Genomic DNA, 22,651 nt, shown 5'->3' on the forward strand with positions numbered 1-22,651 from the left:
CGTGAAAAAGAGTACGACTGCTTCAAACATGAAACGACGTTCATTTCATTCATAATATGTTATATGTCGCAATCATTTTAGTTTGTAACGGTACGGCGGTTTTAAGTTGCTTACCCTGTAATTCGTAAATATTATATATGCAAAAACCAGAAATATATTAAGGCATCTCACGAATCTATAGTTACAGGAAAATTAAAATTTAATGCGAAATTTCACTTCCTTCTGGTTAAGAAAAAGAAATCCAGTACAAATTATTATGAATTTTGGGTGTTCAACCTACATGTTAATTATCCTGAAAGTGTAAACTGCATCCGCGATGGTCCACGGAATTATTAGGATAAGTAATAAAAAATAAATAAAAATATTTTTAATCTACCTATTACCTTCAAAAATACAACCAAACTGTGGGCGTTTTCGCAATCAATAAGGCACACGGACAACCTTTTAGAATTGTTGACGTGAATTTAAAGATGAACAATCCTGTTAGTCATCTAGCAGTCGTATATCATTAAAATAAATGATATTAGTTTATTTATATAACTAAATAAGCGAACCGCTATACTCCTCGCTACATTAAATAATTCACGTCACACCCGTACACTGAAAAATTCATCGACTTTATAACAACGCTTTTTATAATTCAGTTAAATAAATCGAGAAAAAATCTTCCCAAAATAGCTCAGCAATTCAACGCCAGAAGTTTAGATTAAAGTACTTTTTTTTTTAATGTGACGCATACCATATTATGAAATTCCAAACATCTACCGACATAAGATGTAAGCAAATTTTCTAGTAAAAGTATAAATAATTTGGTAAAAGGTTTATAATAATAGCTAAGAATACGAAATCCAATTTCATAGAAGAGTGAAAATTATTTAATCATAAAAAGTAGTAAAAATACAAACTTACTATAAACTGAAAGACAGAAATAAATACATTTTTAAGCTCGCTACCTAAATACAGAAATACTACTTAAATTTAAATGCAATACGTATGTAGTACTTATATAAATGTAAAGCAGCTTAAAATAATCACATGTAGTATGTGTCAGGCACTTTGGTATTTCATTCATCCCTTTGTTGAATGAATGGTTAATGGAAAATACCATACTTATAACAATCTTTAAAGAAAGTATCATTAAAATAGCTGAATTTTATGCGAGTAAAACACACTTAGTTTTCTCAACAATAGTAAAAAAAAATCTGACGTGGATACCACATGACTTCCTTGTACGTCTATTAAATTACATACGTATACACATTTTTAAAAGTACGTAAAATTTTATTTCTCTAATAACATCTGATTTTTTAATATTTATTGTTTTTATTGAATTATTATTTATTTGATTTTTTTTTACAATCGCAGGTTAATAATTATTAATAAATAAATATATTTAAATTTAAAAAAAGATGAAGTTGGATTTGAACCAATGTGCCTTCCTCTTGTAAGATCCAGATATATCATTAATTACAATTTTATTTGGTTATACATCTGGAACCTATGAATATAAGTACCACTTACGATATAGCATTGAAAAGCTCTCAATCAGAGCATATTACTGCAGTTAAGAAAAGGCCAAAATCCAATTTTATTTTGGGCTTTTTGGGACATTTTTGATCAAGTCGATTGCAATCAAAAGGGGAGATGCACAACTAGATGATACAACAGTCCTAAATACAAAATTCCAACATTCTACGGCTAATCGTTTTTGAGTTATGCGAGATACATACATACGTACAAACGTCACGCCGAAACTAGTCAAAATGGTTTCAGGGATGGTTAAAATGGATATTTTCGTTGAAATTTGAAAACCGAATTTTTTCGCGATCACAATACTTCTTTACTTCATACAAGCAAGTAAAAGGAACCGATATAGAAAAAAGCAAAAGTATACCGTATTTGATGGTTTTTTTAAAATAATACGCCTAGAAAATTTTACAATAAAGAAAAGAAAATGTGCTTAACTAAAAACAAAGATTTTTGGTGAAAACAAATTGTTATTACTTTCCGGTCTAGATAGCGCTATAGCTCTAGAAAGTAAAGTATTGTAATCGGTCCAATTTGGGCATATGCGGTTTTCACCGGATCTTGACGTTTTGACATCTATGGAACCCACAAAACCGGATGGAAATTTTCCGGATGTTAATGTTTGAATGTGCGCGCACGCGCGTGTTCTCGGTGTTGGCCACTAAATCGCCAAATATCTCCAGAATAACCTATTTTGACTAAACTTGGTCAGATTACTTCTACTTGTATATATGGAGCATTGATGCCATTAAATTTTCAACATAAAGTTAGAAGGGGTGAGACTGTAGAGCAAGGTCACCCTCAGCATCTCGAGATTTCGCCTAATTAATGTCATATTTTTCTTAGGCACATATGTTAACAATCGAAATTTAACAATATACGCAAAAAAAGTTTGCAAAATTGCACCCTCACCCAAAAATGTGCTCTAAACAACTTCTAAGTTGTGACGTCACAGGTGAAAGATACATGAATAATATTTAAATTGTAAAAAAGTAACTCTGTCTGGCCCGGCCTCAAACTCGATCGAACGGTTGAATCGGTACTTGTATAGTATCAGGTCGACCGTTCCAGAGATGTATGGTTAATTGAAATCCAACCACCAAAGAACACCGGTATCCGCGATCTAGTATTCAAATCAGTATAAAAAAAGTAACTGTCTTTACTAGGACCTTGAATCTTACGACTCTCCACTTCGAAATCAACTAACTGATTTGCGATGATGAGTTAACCGCTCGCTACACCAGCCCGGTGGGCATAGATTAAAAAAAAACTGGCAAAGTATTGCACGACTTTTCCGGCTACGCAGGTCAAGTCATAGAATACCTTGTACAGCTTTTTCACTGCAAAATCTTTCTTCTGCGATTTAGGTCCGGGGTCTATAATTTTAAAAAATTATAATCGATTCTTGATATCTCAGGAAATACCAGCTTAAAAATTATTTATACCACACAAGAAGTACAAACTTTCAACAATTCTTTGAAAAAATATCTAAACCGAAAGGAGATTAGCACAAAAGAACAAAAACACATACATACAACCCAATTTTTACAGGTTGATTTTTGGAAATTTTTTTTATTATCTGTGTATGCATCGTAGGTTTTATAACGGGTGGTCCATTTAAACTGAGACACATCTGTATATCAAAAACTACATTTTGGGAAAAAATGTTTCCTACTAAAGTTTTTCCACTTCAAGGGGGAAATACGTTCACAACCTATGTTGTCCTTGATAAGGTCAAATAAAGGTTATTTCAAGACCAACTTAATATTTTTAAAATACGAACCTATATTTTTTATTGCAAAATCGAATTCTTTGCAAAAAATTAAAATTTCATTTCAGAATGTTTTTCTATAATTGATAGTTTTTTGGTTATTCATCTTAAAAAATGCTGTAGGCCTATAAACTGGTGCTTTTAGTTTCATTAGGTCTGGCCCAGCTGTCAAATTGTATCCAGCCGAGGTTAAACTTTCGTACCGAGTACCGAATCGGTACTCGGTGAGTTAAGTCATACCAATCTGCCGATCGTTCAAGCGAAATTTGTTCTATGTAGGTTGTGAAATTACATTAGTTTAAATAGTGGCGATCCGCGCGAATTACATACGGTATGCGCGGGCGCTTTAGAGTTAGAATCATTGAATTAAATAAAACAAAAAATATTTTATTTAAATAAAATGATAACTATCTTAAATTACATTGTGTGTATGTTTGTGTAACCCGTGCATCAGAAATAATCCACAGCTGTAGAATTTTACCGACATGCGACTAAGCCGAGTTTCAGAAAAGTCCTACATCTGTGTTGTCAGCTTTTTTAAACTCCACTGTAGTATAAAAATTCAAACGTAATATTGTTACGTTAAGTAGAAATATTAGACAAAATCAGTTTGTCTTTGGATTAAAAAGTGGGAAAAATTATCACCGTTAATTTTATTTATGTGTACAAAATGATAAATCAATCAATCAACATAATGACACTGACGCTACTTACATCAAATAGCAACAGCATGAAAAACTGTATTACCTGAAAAAAGAAAAAAGAATTTATATTAAATTAGATTATACTACTGTAAAATAACACAAGTTTTAATAAAAATCTGATAATAAAGACAGCATTACTAACAATACAATATCAGAAAGATAGATATCAAGGAAAAATCTGAAGGATACGATGTAGATAATTCAAAGAAGGAAATGAAAGATATTAAATGATTAAAATGCAAGGAGGGTATGGATCTTAGCAGCTGACGAAATAAAAAGGGAAAAATCTGACAAAATAAAAATGATGAAACAACATTAAGTAAGCACCGTTTAAGTTATTAGGTACAACAGTTCCGGATGGAAAATCAATAATGCTACCTATTTTTAAGATGAATGAATATCATTTTTGAAATACTCTCACCTTTTGGGAACTTCTTAACTTCCAAATTACAATTTTTCAAAATTAAAATACGCAAGATTTCACTCATAATAAGGGAAAAAAATATTTATACCATTCTTTAGAGCAAATTTAATTAAATAAAATAATAGATATTTTTGCATTCATTGAGGAAACTAGAACTGTCGGTACACAGTAGATTCTATTACTGTAAGATCAAGCTCGATAATTTAAAAAGTGGTTCAGTCGATACTTTTACACGGCTTACAATTGTGGTAAATGAACACGGTTTTTCTTTCAAAAATAATTGGATCCCCTGACGAAACCGCCTTGACAACCACGTGATTTTGTGGGACGATTATCAATGGATTAACTAGGGAGTATGTTTTCTAATAGATGATATTATCATCGAAATTATAATAGGACCTACGTCCGTCCGGTTTATTTTCTAGTGCGTTATAAACGTAATAAAATAAAGTAAGATCTAATTACTGTGACGTACATTTCATTTTTAAGTAATACAATTTTTACAAATTCTATTGAATATAAAAAAGAAAAAGCATCAACATTTTCCCAAAAAAAAGCAATAAATCGATAAAAAAATTCCCGAAAATCTTCTTGAAAATAAGAAAAAACTGATAAATATTTAATAGTGATAATTTGCAACACCCAACATCTGGCGTGTACTTTCTGGAAGTTACCACACATTATTACCTTACACAGCTCCTCACTGGCCACGGCGATTTTGGAGCTTATCTAGAGCACAGATTCCGCCTACGTGCAGACCCTGGGTGTGTCTACTGCGGGGAAGTAGATACTCCAGAGCACACCTTCTTCTACTGTGGAAAGAAAGTGCCGCTACGGAGAGACCTCGGGATCCTCCAACTGACACCGGACAATATGCTGGAGTATATGCTCAGGGGAGATAGAGAGCGGCTTGCCGTAGCACCTCAAGAAATGAGGTGTAGGATACCATCTGGGGAGCGATGGGAGAACAGACAGCCCTCGCAGAGCTGGCGTTCGTTCGTGCTTGCATGGATGAGTGACAGTGATGATGCACGGGACCTCTGAAAAACCTGAGCCCGAAGGCACCTCCTGGGGCTAAATAATGCTTAAATGCGGTTTCCGGCCTCGGGAGGGTGAGGTGGAGGTTAACTAAAATTTTAGTTTGTACTCTCCTTTAGATTGAAATTTCTTTCATAAAATAACATTAATAGCACACATTACGTGAAAGACGATTCCCTGATAAGAATGACCAATAAATGTAATAATCTGCTTAATCCTATTATAAAATAAGTATTTTTCTCCCATAGGTAAACCACTATTTTGAACAGAATTTCTTTTGAAATAATAGGTCCACATTATTTTGAGAGAATTAAATAAATTTATTTTTAAACGGAAAACTTTTACAAATATTTTTAGTCTTTTTAATCTATTTTCACAAATTCCTGAAGAAAAAACAAACTATTAGGAATAATTATGTTATTTTAAAGCAGTTTATATATAACTGGCTACATAAAAACATAGTGTCCAATGTACAAATATCACTAAAGCATAAATACAATCATTAAGTAACGCAAAAAATTATGCCGCACGAATAAGAAAATTAATTATAACTTATTAACAATTTTTAATTAAACTCCACGTTACAGTAAATGAGAATATAAACTTTTTTATTGCCGAAGGGGTTCGGTAGGTGTACTAACGTTGTACAATAGCTAATAAAGTAGACGTTAATAGAAGCCGTGTGCCAACAGTTAACTAAGCTGAAAGTATAAATAGCAGGTAGACTACAATCAAAAATAGTTCAACATACAGTTAAGCGTCCCTGAACAAGTTTTAACTTGGCCACAACGTACACACGCGCACAAATACACCACTACGTACTTAAAAAAAAAAAACACTTCACACTTAAAAGAATATTTGCTTTAATTGGCACTAATATCAAACAAATCAGGTCTATAAAATAAGTCGAGTTTATTTTTTATTTTTTTTTGAAATTCATATCTAACAATAATCTATACTTTGTTTTTAGAATATTAATATACCAAAACTTTTACGCTATTTCAGAAGTTCTACCAGAAAATTTTGCATTTAAAACTCGGGCGCATTTTATACGATTCATGACTCACGTATTATGTAGACCACCCACTATTATTCGCTTCATAAAAATTTATACGTTACAATTTATGTACTGCAGCTATGTTTAACAATATTATCAACCAAGGGTTGAATTATTTAATACGTATATAATCGCGGTAGATAAACCTACTTCGTAATATATTCAAGCACTCTTTATCCCGTACTAATACATATGAATGTTCATTAACGTCAAGTACGGTAGGGAATATCTAATAGATTCAAAAATCAATTATCAAACCTGAATCTTGTATTCTAGCAAGTGCATAGCTATCTTAATTTACGCTAAATCAATTCCAGTAGATTATTATGGGAATCGAATACAGAACATTCATTTTAATAGTCAATGATGAAAATTAATAAGCGACCATATTAAATGAGATATAGTTTCTATAATCAAGTTCCGATGCGATTAAGATTCATCCTGAAATAAAACGGAGAATATCTAATCTGAAAAAAATCATTCTGTAAAGTTAATAAGACGATCAAGTACTTAACCATTCTACGTGAGAGGATAATATATGAGGAGTCTTCTAGATAGTGCCGTTAATTGAATTCCATTAATAAACAATACACAGGAAATAAAAGCATTCAAAACCAATAAAATATTTACTTTTTATTACTTTTTTTTTTAATAAATCATAATAACTCCACTTCAAACAACCAGCCAATTAGCTTAGGAAATAAAAGATTCTACTTAATAATGTTTTATTTTACGTACAGAAAGATATTTTAAAAAATATATTGAATTTACTTTAAAAAACAAAACGCAAAAACCTAAACATTTTATTGTAATAATTTTCCTGTACAAAATAAAAGAAAGATTCTTGCTCAGTCTGAGGAAGAAACCCGACTTTTCATTCATAATTTAATTTGGTACTTTAATATTTTTTTTTTTAATTTTGTGTAATATTGGTAACAATGGATACCTCAGATAAAGAAACGTTAACGTTCCAATTTGCAGCATCATAACTAACCACGCTTCTAACTTGCCCCGCTCAATTTTTTCGACTTTATATTGAGCATAACTCAAGAACGACTCGTGCAATCTTTATAAGATTTTCACTTGTAAAAATTCAGATAAATTACTACAGCATATATAAATTTCAATGAAATTGATTCAGTGGTTTTGGAAATTTTCGAGCCACAAATTTTATACACATGCCTACTATATATACGCGTGTATGAGAAAATCCCGATTTAAGTGAATGGTACTTTCATATTTCTCATACCCCTCAAAACGTAAAAAAAATTCATTTTCACCTCCCTCTTATCATAATATGACCGAAAGTAATCCGTATTTTTCCTCTAAAATTATGTAAATAAAAATAAAAACGGTTCTATTTCGTGAAGAGCGAAGCACATATACGGATTAACAGTAAACAGCGACGTTTGTTCTGAATGACTCCCCTAAGTTTCTTAAAAGTTTCACAGTAGACTTGCGTCGCAGCACTTCGATTTTGACGAAGAAATTCAAAATGCCGTGAAAGATTGGTTGGGTACCAGGCGGCTGAATTTTATGAAGAAGGTAAATTAGTGAAACTCTATAGCAAATCTTTGAATTTAAATAGTGCCTATATTGAATATATTGATAGTTAAAAGTTGTATTTAATAAAATGTTTTTATCTACACAGGTTTTTTATTTATAGCCAAACGATGGTTACTTTTCGAACCACCCTCGAATGTAAGTGCGCGCGCGCGCATATTTATATATAAGTTATAACAAAGTTACACAGCTTACTATGAAAACCTTTTCACATTCAGGAAAGTTTTTTTTATAATATTTTTTAGAGATCTTTTAAAATTTATTTCATTTTGTTTGTTAATACCATACATTTGGACTGGGTTAGTTATGTAGCTTAACAAGTAATGCAGTATAATACTAGGTCAGTCAAGTTTGGTTGAATACATTAATAATAAAACCATACCTTAATAAAAAAAAACTAGATATACAGTAGAATATACCAGTAATACGGTCTCTCTGGTTCCGTTTTTAAAAACTACTTTCTGATAAAATCAAGTTAGGCAAGATCTTTTTTTTTTTACGAATTAGCTAGATATTAAAGCCTATACAATATTCTTAAATACCTCAAATAACCTTTTTTTTAACTTAAAGATAAATAAATAAAACAAAAGAATCCCATGTTCCAATTACATTCGTTCATAAAACACGTTTTTTTTTGTAGTGAAATGAAATTAGCACAAAATTAACCAAACGCTTAAAAGAATAATTTACACTAATGTATACCAAGCGAAAATCAAATAATTATAAACGTCAATACAATAATTAACATGCGGTTGTGTATACATAACCGAGATACCCTCAGCTAACATATATAGGAAAAACAATTAATGTACTTTTCTATTTATACGTATACGAGTAAATTACTAATTAATGCTTGGTAATAACATGTAAAAATTAATGTATCTCCATCGCGATCTATAGAAAAAATCCACAAAAATCAATCATCTAGTTCCACGACCGAAAGAGACAATTTCTTTATACTCAATTTGAAAACAAATTTTCCTACCGATTATCATATCTATATAAACAAAATAGCTAAATAATGTACAGTAATTTTAATCCGATTGAGTAATAAAAGTCCAGATTGTAAAATGAATAAATTACGGCAACCCACAAACATAGAAATTAATAATTGCTAGAATAAATTAATGCACAATCACGCCCGAAAATGGCTTAGTCATACATTCCGGACTTAATTGCTGAGAATATATACAGAGTCCCACGAAGAAACTTTCAGGACATGTTATACCGGTGAAAATACTGAAAAAGGTTCGCATAAACAATTAAACATAGGTCTGGAAACGTATAATTTTCGAGTTACGGCTAGCGAAACATTTCGCCTGGATTTTGGCACTTCTAATAAAAAGAGGTCCTACTCTAATTTTTGGGACTACAAGTAAGGAGTAAGGTTGGTGGTTTCTTATGTAATTTGAGCTGGGAAATAGGATAAAGCAGGTCCTACAACTGTAACACCAGTAGTTTTTAAGATATCCGAATTAGAACAAAAAATTCGTTGTCGAAAAACAATTTTTTTTAGGTTTGTAGTAGTACAATAGCTTTGTTAAATGACTAATAAATGAGGAAGATTTAGTTAACAAAAATTGTAGAGAATTTAATTCTGAGAAAATTAATGTAAATACAGCTGATAAAAAGTAAATAAAATCTTTTTTTAATGAAACAAAACAGACGAAAAATAGACAGAAAATCGTATATTCTTTCTCTAGCAAATAAAAATTGTAAAAACAAAACAGTAATTACAGAAAATAATTTTAAAGGAATATAAAATTTAGCTGTGTATATTCAATAATTTACAAACACGAAAGAATTACGTAAAAAACTACACTGAAATGTATGTTCCTTTAGAAATATTTTAAAAACGTTTTATTGTATGGTTGGCAATAACAGCTGGTCAAGAGTGAAAAATTGTATACTTCGTTTGAATCGATTGTCAAAAATTATCATACAGATAAAGGAAGTGAGGTATTATCATATCGTACTTTAAAAATGCAGTTACAATTTTCTAACGAGGAATATACCGATATAATTTTAGTTTATGAATTTTGTAACGGAAATTTTAAAGCTGCACGGAGTGAATTATTTTAAGGCGGATTCCAAATAAGAAAACATTTTTTTCTTCGGTATATCAACATTTACAAACGAAAGGGTCATTTCCAACGTGTTCGTCTTCTGTTGAACGCCTAGTAAATGATGAAGATCGTGTGAATCAGCATATTCAACGTAGCTCAGGCACTAGTACCAGGCTAATTTCATGTCACACTGGTTTGTTAAGATCAAAATGTGGCACATCCTACAGAAGGTTCCGCCTGCAGAAGGTTCAAAATTTGGGCTCAACAGATTACCCCCAGCGCAGCGGCTAAACTTCTATCATTGGGATCTCAAGAACACGCCGATAAGGTAAATTTAATTTTTTTATTTACTGATGAAGCAACTTTTACGAGAAACGGAGTTTTCAAGTCTAAAACAGTCATTTATGGAGCGAAGACAATCCACGTGGTACTGTGAAAACTAATTTCCAACATAGATCTTACATTAATATTTAGTGTGGCATTATTTACGACAAAATTCTGGGACCATTGGTTTTCAATGAAAACCGTACACGTTCATTTCTTAGAAAATAATCTGCCGGCTCATTTGGAGGATTTACCTTTACAAATTAAAATTGCAAATGATTTTCCAACACGATGGTGCAACCCCACATTTTTCTTTAACGGCTAGAAATTACTTGAATGCTAATTTTTTTAACCGGATTAGACGTGGTAGACCATTCAATTGGTCACACGACCACCTGACTTAACGCCACTAAAGTTTACTTCAAAGGATGTCCCATATAAAACGCAACCCAACCTTATATTGGTAGGTATTGAAATAATAAAAAGGCATATGTAAATGTAATTTTTATTATTACCATCCATTACCTTACATTTAGAGTAAATGTTGGAAGTGGCCACCATCTTCTTGAATACAAGCTTCAATTTTTTTTACAGCGTTTCTTGCAACTTTTTTCAAAGTTTGTGGCTGGATATTTAATACAGCTTGTTCAATATTGACTTTCAGTCGTTCAAGTGTTCGTGGTTTGTTGCTGTAAGCTTTTTCTTTGAGGTAACCCCGTAGAAAAAAATCTGCCGCAGTCAAATCTGGAGATCTTGGTGGCCGCAAGCCTCGACCGATAACACGATTACCAAAGAATTCCTCGACGAAATCAGAAGTTGAACCTGTGTAGTGCGATGTCGCACCGTCATGTTGTAGCCAGCAGTGTCTGTCTTCCTCTTCCAAGAATGCGATGAACTGAAATAAAATATCCTGATATCGTTCTGCATTAATGGTGTAATGTAAAAAAATAGGACCGATTATTTTCTTCCGCGATATCGCGCACCACACGCCCAACTTCTGCTGGTGTAATTGTTTTTCCTGATAAACGCGGGGATTTTCAGCACTCCAAATTCTACTGTTTTGGCTGTTTACGTAGCCATCCAAATGAAACCGTGCTTCATCTGTGAAAAATAACGAATTCATAACATTAATTCCCTCACGCAGAAATCGACGGAACCGTTGATAATGTTGTAGCCGTTTTTCTTTGTCGGGCTCAAGAAGTCGATGAACCGTTTGAATGCGATAAGGTCGTAATTGTAATCGTTTGGTCGCCCGATGAACGGTTGATTTAGACAAATTAATTTCAGCAGACAAACGTCTGATCGATTTATTTGGCGAGGCGAGTAATCGGTCTTTGATTTCAGCGACTGTATCTGTATTCAACACTGATGCAGATCTTTTGTGTTCCTTGTTATTAACAGAACCGGTCTCTCTAAATTTTGCAACTAACCTTAATATTGATGTTTTGTTAGTAGCTGGTTTATCTGGGTACTTATGGCGAAACAAATCTTGCACTGCAACCGCTGATTTCGTACTGAAGTACGACTCGACAATGAAAACACGTTCATCTAGCGAAAACACCATCTTGTCTCTAGCAATACACTGAACGTTATGATTGCATTGTTGTTACTATCGGTAGTGTTCTACTGCGTCGCCGCGATGTTCAGATGTTGGACGAGTCAATTTCAGTAACGAGTAGGGGGGTAAGCTTGACTTCTGAAATTTCATGGATGAGTGATTGATGGGTTGCGTTTTATATGGGACACCCTGAAGTAAACAGACGAAGTTAATACTAAAGAAGAGTTACTCATTAAAATACGAAATGATACTGAGATGATACGGAAAGCCACCGGAAATATTTACGTCGGGCAGAGTGCTGTGTACATCGTGAAGGAGATAATTTCGAACAATTATTGTAACTGAGGTTTGTTATTCTGTTATCATTCATTATTTCATGTATTTTATTTATTTTTTTATTTTTTTGTTTTGCTATAATAAGAATAATGTTTATTACGTACAGAAAGAATAATACAATTTTCTATATATTTTTCGTCTGTTTTGCTTCAATAAAACACCGATTTTTAAAAGTTTTTATTTACTTTTTACTGGCTGTCTCAGAATTAAATTCTCTACAAGTTTTGGTACTAAATCTTCCGCATTAGTCATTTAACAAAGCTATCGTACAACAAACCTAAAAAAACCTATTTTCAACACCAAATTTGGTGTTTTACGTCGGATATCTTAGGAACTACTAAAGTATCAGTTCTGGGATTTATCATCAAAAATATACCATTAATTAAACAAGAGGGTGTTAGCAGTAAAAATGTACATATCGGTACATTCCTGTGTACAAATGCACTTGATTGCAAACAAAAATAAACTAAAGCGATGAAAAATTTATTTAAAAAACAGAGTAAATAAAGTACCAGAAAAATATGGAAAAACAAACATCAGGAGAACTACTTTTAAAAATATATTTCCAACAAACACCTAAGCATAAAGATAGAAAAAAAATAGAGCATTGCATTAAACTCAAGTTAAGTGAATGACGTCAACAAAAGAAGAACATCATAACTATTTCCGTTTTCCAATACAATACATGAATTCAAATATGCGTTAAGAAGGTAAAAGCTGGCAATCTATTAAACTTCCATTTAAATTTCTACTCTTACAACTAGCAAAATTCATTATTCATTCACATGTTGGGAAAGCTTTTGATACTTACGTATTAACGCCACCGCAGCTACAGCTCTATTTAAAAAAGAAGTAGTCAGTCGGATTTCGGTGGAAAATGAACAGAAACAGATTCAAAACAGAATATAAATGGTTATTTATGTTTATTTATTTTATATATATAACATAACCAAACTTAACCTACGCTCGCTAACCTTGACTAATTAACACAGTAATATTTTGAGTATTTATTTAATAAATTCAATAATTATTGCAGTTTGTTTTTTAAATAATAAATTCAATAATTTATTAAATAAATATTCAAAATATTACGGTGTTAATTAGTCAAGGCTAGCGAGCGAAGCGAGCGTAGGTTAAGTTTGGTTAAATTATATTTATAAAATAAATAAATATAAATAACCATTTATATTCTGTTTTGAATCTGTTTCGGCCCATTTTCCACCGAAATCCGATTGACTACTTCGTTTTTAAATAAAGCTGTAGCTGCGATGGCGTTAATACGTAAGTTCCGAGCTTTTTATCGCGAGAGCTGTTGAATTATTTCAAAACTCAAAAATTTTAAATCTTTTATACGTAAAAGAAACTAATTTTTCCACTACAGTAAAAGTATGTTCTGATACGATTACTTACAATGCGGGAAAAAAAATACATATAGTCATTTTAACAAAAATTCTAAATATAAAATATACGATGTAACACATCAAAAACGACAAAAAAATTAACAAACATGATAAATAACTACTTTACTTAAAAATGATATGTTACGTAACATCAAACGTATTGCATCATATTATATAAGACTTGGTCTTAAAACTACATTGAAAGTACAATTTATTCCCTTTATTACGTTTATAAACTTAATTATATAGAAAAGAATTCTTGGTAAGGTATTATATCCACCCTCATTCGTCGGTCCATATGGCAAAGAGTGTAACCTTTTTACATAGACAACCAGAAGAAAATCTGTTTTGGAAAACAGATTTTCTTCTACGGAGTAAGGTTGTAAAATACTAATACTAATACAACTTTTTACACGGATTTGAATATTAGTCGTGGATACCGGTGTTCTTTGGTGGTTGGTTTTCAATTAACCAGACATCTCAGGAATGGTCAACCTGAGATTGTACAAGACTACACTTCATTTACACTCATACATATCATCCTCTGAAGTATTATCTAAACGGTAGTTACCGGAGGCTAAACAGGAAAAAAAAATACTAACACAACTAGTAAATACTAGTTGTATTCTTGAATCATTTGATGTCGAACAAGGTGACGAAGAAGAAAAAAATACTTGGGTGCGTGTGTATGTGTGTTGGGGGAAGTGTGCGCGCGCAACAATATCTAATAATTTGAACCGGCTTACATTACTTTGATCAATCTAGGTGTGACGCTAATAAATCTGAATTTACTAGACCTGAATCTCTTTTGAATTAATTTAATGATTCTTCCAGAGTCGGAGGAAATGAGCGGTTATTACAGCTGTTCTGTATATAACATATCTTTAATTCATAACAGAGTAATTCTACCGATAATACAGACATGTGGTCGGACCGGGGTCACAATAATACAAACACCTGAAGAGAATTTATGTTACTGATATCATAATATTGGCCAGAGTCAAATGATAATAAATTGGAGTTTATAATTTGGCCCTTTTTGCGTTGAAATTTATTTTTTACTTAACATTCAAGTATCACGAAGTAGCCTTAGATACCAATCCGTTAATTGTTCTATTAACAGATTTTGAAATAAAAAATAATAGTTTCATTCGGATATAAAAAACCTACATATTTTGTAAATCTTGATATTTTAAAAGATTGGGGCCAAGAACCGATCCTTGTAGGGCATCCTTAGTAACAGCTTTCTAAAAAGAAAATTTTTCTTTCTTTTTCCTGTTTAGTCTCCGGGAATTACCGTTCAGGTATTACTTCAGAAGATGAATGATGTCTTGTACAGGTCTCAGTTCGACCATTCCTGAGATGTGTAGTTAATTGAAACCCAACCGCCAAAGAACACCAGTATCCACGACCTAGTATTCAAATCCGCCAAGAAGACTACGCGAAGAATTCATTACCATATAGAAACATTTCTTAAATAATTACGTTGAAACAAGCTTAAGATCAACACCGAAAAGCCTAAATCTCGAAAGAATTTCGTGATCGAACTTATCAAATACCTTCGATAAAATAAAATACAGTTTCCAGAGGATTGTCAGATAAATCACCTGCGTAGGCCGTAAAGAAATAGCTGGATTAATTTATAATTTATAAGCTCGCATTGATGCTACCAATAATTTCGTGATGATAAAGACATTACATAATCGTAGAAAATATTAATTTCATTTTTTCAAATACAGATCGGATGACAGTAGAGTGCCGTTGGGCTACCTTTATTAGAACAACTTAATCGAATAAAATCTAAATTATTGGTAAATATTGAGTGTTCATTTACCGGGTCACAGATTAACTCACCTTTTCTTTATTAATGGTAATTACCAGAGGTAATTATACCTCTTATAAAGCGGCAAAATCAATATTTTAACTAATCAGGAAGAACATACTCAAAAATAATTTAACACACCTGTCGGATAGACAAGAAATTTTTAAAAAAAATCCCTTTTATAAAGGTACCGTAATAAATAAATCTATATTTAACACCTGAAACTTTAAATTAGATGTAATAAATTTAAAAACAATATGTTAATAATACCACAATATAGTAAGTAACTCGTGTCGGTTGATAGATCAGTTACTTTTCCTAAATAATATAACAAATTGTTACGTAATTTAAGTCATTTAAAAGTTTTTTTTTTGTCTTCAGTCATTTGACTGGTTTGATGCAGCTCTCCAAGATTCCCTATCTAGTGCTAGTCGTTTCATTTCAGTATACCCTCTACATCCTACATCCCTAACAATTTGTTTTACATATTCCAAACGGAGTAGGTTTCGTGATGAACAAGAAGATAGGGAGGAGAGTGGAGTATTTCAAAACGCATAGCGATAGAATCATTGTAATAAGGATAAAATCAAAACCTAAACCGACAACGATTGTTAACGTCTATATGCCTACAAGCGCCCATGATGATGATGAGGTAGAGTGTGTATACGAAGAGATTGATGAAGCAATTAAACACGTAAAAGGAGATGAAAATTTAATAATAGTTGGAGATTGGAATGCAAGCATTGGAAAAGGCAAGGAAGGAAATATAGTGGGTGAATACGGGCTGGGCAAAAGGAATGAAAGAGGGGACCGACTTATAGAATTTTGCACGAAGTATAATTTAGTAATTGCCAACACCCAATTTAAAAATCATAATAGAAGAATATACACTTGGAAAAAGCCAGGCGATACTGGAAGGTATCAGATAGATTATATCATGGTTAAGCAAAGATTTAGAAATCAACTCGTTGACTGCAAAAATTACCCTGGAGCAGACATTGATAGCGACCATAATTTGGTGATAATGAAATGTAGATTGGGGTTTAAAAACCTGAAGAAAAGGTGTCAGATGAATCGGTGGAATTTAGAGAAGCTTGAGGAAGAGGAGGTAAAGAAGATTTTTGAGGAGGACATCGCAAGAGGTCTGAGTAAAAAAGATAAGGTAGAAAATGTAGAAGAAGAATGGGAAAATGTTAAAAAGGAAATTCTTAAATCAGCAGAAGCAAACTTAGGCGGAATAAAGAGAACCGGTAGAAAACCTTGGGTTTCAGACGATATATTGCAGCTGATGGATGAACGTAGAAAATATAAGAATGCTAGTGATGAAGAAAGTAAAAGGAACTATCGGAAATTAAGAAATGCTATAAACAGGAAGTGCAAACTGGTGAAAGAAGAGTGGATTAAAGAAAAGTGTTCAGAAGTGGAAAGAGAAATGAACATTGGTAAAATAGATGGAGCATACAGGAAAGTTAAGGAAAATTTTGGGGTACATAAATTAAAATCTAATAATGTGTTAAACAAAGATGGTACACCAATATATAATACGAAAGGTAAAGTCGATAGATGGGTGGAATATATTGAAGAGTTATATGGAGGAAATGAATTAGAAAATGGTGTTATAGAGGAAGAAGAGGAAGTTGAAGAGGATGAAATGGGAGAAACAATACTGAGATCTGAATTTAAGAGAGCATTAAAAGATTTAAATGGCAGAAAGGCTCCTGGAATAGACGGAATACCTGTAGAATTACTGCGCAGTGCAGGTGAGGAAGCGATTGATAGATTATACAAACTGGTGTGTAATATTTATGAAAATGGGGAATTTCCATCAGACTTCAAAAAAAGTGTTATAGTTATGATACCAAAGAAAGCAGGGGCAGATAAATGTGAAGAATACAGAACAATTAGTTTAATTAGTCATGCATCAAAAATCTTAACTAGAATTTTATACAGAAGAATTGAGAGGAGAGTGGAAGAAGTGTTAGGAGAAGACCAATTTGGTTTCAGGAAAAGTATAGGGACAAGGGAAGCAATTTTAGGCTTCAGATTAATAGTAGAAGGAAGATTAAAGAAAAACAAACCAACATACTTGGCGTTTATAGACCTAGAAAAGGCTTTTGATAACGTAGACTGGAATAAAATGTTCAGCATTTTAAAAAAATTAGGGTTCAAATACAGAGATAGAAGAACAATTGCTAACATGTACAGGAACCAAACAGCAACAATAACAATTGAAGAACATAAGAAAGAAGCCCTAATAAGAAAGGGAGTCCGACAAGGATGTTCCCTATCTCCGTTACTTTTTAATCTTTACATGGAACTAGCAGTTAATGATGTTAAAGAACAATTTAGATTCGGAGTAACAGTACAAGGTGAAAAGATAAAGATGCTACGATTTGCTGATGATATAGTAATTCTAGCCGAGAGTAAAAAGGATTTAGAAGAAACAATGAACGGCATAGATGAAGTCCTACGCAAGAACTATCGCATGAAAATAAACAAGAACAAAACAAAAGTAATGAAATGTAGTAGAAATAACAAAGATGGACCGCTGAATGTGAAAATAGGAGGAGAAAAGATTATGGAGGTAGAAGAATTTTGTTATTTGGGAAGTAAAATTACTAAAGATGGACGAAGCAGGAGCGATATAAAATGCCGAATAGTACAAGCTAAACGAGCCTTCAGTAAGAAATATAATTTGTTTACATCAAAAATTAATTTAAATGCCAGGAAAAGATTTTTGAAAGTGTATGTTTGGAGTGTCGCTTTATATGGAAGTGAAACTTGGACAATCGGAGTATCTGAGAAGAAAAGATTAGAAGCTTTTGAAATGTGGTGCTATAGGAGAATGTTAAAAATCAGATGGGTGGATAAAGTGACAAATGAAGAGGTATTGCGGCAAATAGATGAAGAAAGAAGCATTTGGAAAAATATAGTTAAAAGAAGAGACAGACTTATAGGCCACCTACTAAGGCATCCTGGAATAGTCACTTTAATATTGGAAGGACAGGTAGAAGGAAAAAATTGTGTAGGCAGGCCACATTTGGAGTATGTGAAACAAATTGTTGGGGATGTAGGATGTAGAGGGTATACTGAAATGAAACGACTAGCACTAGATAGGGAATCTTGGAGAGCTGCATCAAACCAGTCAAATGACTGAAGACAAAAAAAAAATTCCAAACGTGGCCTGCCTACACAATTTTTCCCTTCTACCTGTCCTTCCAAAATTAAAGCGACTATTCCAGGATGCCTTAGTATGTGGCCTATAAGTCTGTCTCTTCTTTTAACTATATTTTTCAAAATGCTTCTTTCTTCATCTATTTGCCGCAATACCTCCTCATTTGTCACTTTATCCACCCATCTGATTTTTAACATTCTCCTATAGCACCACATTTCAAAAGCTTCTAACCTTTTCTTCTCAGATACTCCGATTGTCCAAGTTTCACTTCCATATAAAGCGACACTCCAAACATACACTTTCAAAAATCTTTTCCTGACATTTAAATTAATTTTTGATGTAAACAACTTATATTTCTTACTGAAGGCTCGTTTAGCTTGTGCTATTCGGCATTTTATATCGCTCCTGCTTCGTCCATCTTTAGTAATTCTACTTCCCAAATAACAAAATTCTTCTACCTCCATAATCTTTTCTCCTCCTATTTTCACATTCAGTGGTCCATCTTTGTTATTTCTACTACATTTCATTACTTTTGTTTTGTTCTTGTTTATTTTCATGCGATAGTTCTTGCGTAGGACTTCATCTATGCCGTTCATTGTTTCTTCTAAATCGTTTTTATTCTCGGCTAGAATTACTATATCATCAGCAAATCGTAGCATCTTTATCTTTTCACCTTGTACTGTTACTCCGAATCTAAATTGTTCTTTAACATCATTAACTGCTAGTTCCATGTAAAGATTAAAAAGTAACGGAGATAGAGAACATCCTTGTCGGACTCCCTTTCTTATTATGGCTTCTTTCTTATGTTCTTCAATTGCTACTGTTGCTGTTTGGTTCCTGTACATGTTAGCAATTGTTCTTCTATCTCTGTATTTGAACCCTAATTTTTTTAAAATGCTGAACATTTTATTCCAGTCTACGTTATCGAATGCCTTTTCTAGGTCTATAAACGCCAAGTATGTCGGTTTGTTTTTCTTTAATCTTCCTTCTACTATTAATCTGAGGCCTAAAATTGCTTCCCTTGTCCCTATACTTTTCCTGAAACCAAATTGGTCTTCTCCTAAAACTTCCTCCACTCTCCTCTCAATTCTTCTGTATAGAATTCTAGTTAAGATTTTTGATGCATGACTAGTTAAACTAATTGTTCTGTATTCTTCACACTTATCTGCCCCTGATTTCTTTGGTATCATTACTATAACACTTTTTTTGAAGTCTGACGGAAATTCCCCTTTTTCATAAATATTACACACCAGTTTGTATAATCTATCAATCGCCTCCTCCCCTGCACTGCGCAGTAATTCTACAGGTATTCCGTCTATTCCAGGAGCCTTTCTGCCATTTAAATCTTTTAATGCTCTCTTAAATTCAGATCTCAATATTGTTTCTCCCATTTCATCCTCCTCAACTTCCTCTTCTTCCTCTATAACACCATTTTCTAATTCATTTCCTCCGTATAACTCTTCAATATATTCCACCCATCTATCGACTTTACCTTTCGTATTATATATAGGTGTACCATCTTTGTTTAACACATTATTAGATTTTAATTTATGTACCCCAAAATTTTCCTTAACTTTCCTGTATGCTCCGTCTATTTTACCAATGTTCATTTCTCTTTCCACTTCTGAACACTTTTCTTTAATCCACTCTTCTTTCGCCAGTTTGCACTTCCTGTTTATAGCATTTCTTAATTGCCGATAGTTCCTTTTACTTTCTTCATCACTAGCATTCTTATATTTTCTACGTTCATCCATCAGCTGCAATATATCGTCTGAAACCCAAGGTTTTCTACCAGTTCTCTTTATTCCGCCTAAGTTCGCTTCTGCTGATTTAAGAATTTCCTTTTTAACATTCTCCCATTCTTCTTCTACATTTTCTATCTTATCTTTTTTACTCAGACCTCTAGCGATGTCCTCCTCAAAAATCTTCTTTACCTCCTCTTCCTCAAGCCTCTCTAAATTCCACCGATTCATCTGACACCTTTTCTTCAGGTTTTTAAACCCCAATCTACATTTCATTATCACCAAATTATGGTCGCTATCAATGTCTGCTCCAGGGTAAGTTTTGCAGTCCACGAGTTGATTTCTAAATCTTTGCTTAACCATGATATAATCTATCTGATACCTTGCAGTATCGCCTGGCTTTTTCCAAGTGTATATTCTTCTATTATGATTTTTAAATTGGGTGTTGGCAATTACTAAATTATACTTCGTGCAAAACTCTATAAGTCGGTCCCCTCTTTCATTCCTTTTGCCCAGCCCGTATTCACCCACTATATTTCCTTCCTTGCCTTTTCCAATGCTTGCATTCCAATCTCCAACTATTATTAAATTTTCATCTCCTTTTACGTGTTTAATTGCTTCATCAATCTCTTCGTATACACATTCTACCTCATCATCATCATGGGCGCTTGTAGGCATATAGACGTTAACAATCGTTGTCGGTTTAGGTTTTGATTTTATCCTTATTACAATGATTCTATCGCTATGCGTTTTGAAATACTCCACTCTCCTCCCTATCTTCTTGTTCATCACGAAACCTACTCCTGCCTGCCCGGTATTTGACGCTGAGTTAATTACTCTAAAGTTACCCGACCAAAAGGCGCCTTCCTCTTCCCACCGAACCTCACTAATTCCTACTATATCCACGTTTACCCTATCCATTTCCCTTTTTAAATTCTCTAGCCTACCAACCTTTTTTAAGCTTCTAACATTCCACGCTCCGACTCGTAGAATGTTATTTTTTACTTTTCTGGTGACCCCTTCCTTAGTAGTCCCCACCCGGAGATCCGAACGGGGGACTATTTTACCTCCGGAATATTTTACCAAGGAAGGCGCCTCCATTATTGCTTTTGAAAATGCAGAGCCACATTTTCTTGGAAAAAAAAAACAGCTGTAGTTTTCCATTGCTTTCAGCTGCGCAGTATTCAGAGGACTGAGTGATGTTGATACGGCCGTTTAAGTCGTCCTGACTCACGCCCCTAACAACTACTGAAAGAGCTGCTGCCCTCTTTCAGGAATCATTCCTTAGTCTGGCTTTCAACAGATACCTCTCCGATATGGTTGCACCTTCGGTCCAGCTACTCTGTATCCCTGAGCACCAAGCCCCCTCACCAACGGCAAGGTCTCATGATCCATAGAGGAGGATTTAAAAGTTATCACGGGTTAAATGAGTTACTAAATTCAAATATCTAACGATTTTAATATTATTTTGAAGACGCACCTATTTTTATCCACGTATTTTAAAGTTTAAATATAATTTATAACGAATAAATAAAGCAATACAATATAATAAATTCAAATTCGGAAAATAATAGCGCCAAGCTATATACTCTATTATACTCTAAACTGTCTATCTTATTTGGTAATGTTGAATGTATACTATACTCGTAAATCATGCCGATGCAGATTAAATGCAATTCGACTGAATAATAAAGATTACAATAATGAGAAAAAAGGGACTTTTACGCGTTTTTTCAAGGCTAAATATCAAGAAAATTAATAAACAAAATTTTATTAAAACTAAGAAAACGTTATACATGACTGCGTCAAAACATTGCATTAAAGAAAAACTTTCCTTAGGTTATTGTTAATGTTTATGACGCAGCATAATTTTGCCGAACATTATTCACCAATATTTCCGTATTGTCTCTGACCTTCAGGTTAACAATATTATTAAAATATACGAATTTTGATCTTTAACATTTAAACTAGACCTCAAACGATTCTCTTCTTGTATATACCACCGATGGAACAGAATGGAAACTTGTATCGATATATCTACGGCTTCACAACACTCCTTTTACTTCTCCCAGTATACTTTTAAAACATTACCTTGCTTCGCGATCCCTTTGTAATTTTACCAATTTCATTTTCGGTAAGTATAT

General features: G+C 33.0%; 1 protein-coding gene and 1 long non-coding RNA gene across 4 annotated transcripts in view; both read right to left on the reverse strand.

The window, feature by feature from the left end:
• Positions 1-22,651, reverse strand: part of Actn (alpha actinin) — a 351,300-nt gene that overhangs the window by 310,938 nt on the left and 17,711 nt on the right. The gene's annotated exons all lie outside the window — the stretch shown is intronic.
• LOC142331753 (uncharacterized) overlaps positions 1-22,651 on the reverse strand; it is a 235,772-nt gene that overhangs the window by 200,271 nt on the left and 12,850 nt on the right. Inside the window, exon 2 of the long non-coding RNA XR_012758081.1 lies at positions 4,013-4,045. This is a non-coding gene — a long non-coding RNA (uncharacterized LOC142331753). The remainder of the gene's footprint in view (positions 1-4,012; positions 4,046-22,651) is intronic.

Source organism: Lycorma delicatula, chromosome 10, assembly GCF_047948215.1.
Source record: "Lycorma delicatula isolate Av1 chromosome 10, ASM4794821v1, whole genome shotgun sequence".
NCBI classification, from domain to species: domain Eukaryota; kingdom Metazoa; phylum Arthropoda; class Insecta; order Hemiptera; family Fulgoridae; genus Lycorma; species Lycorma delicatula.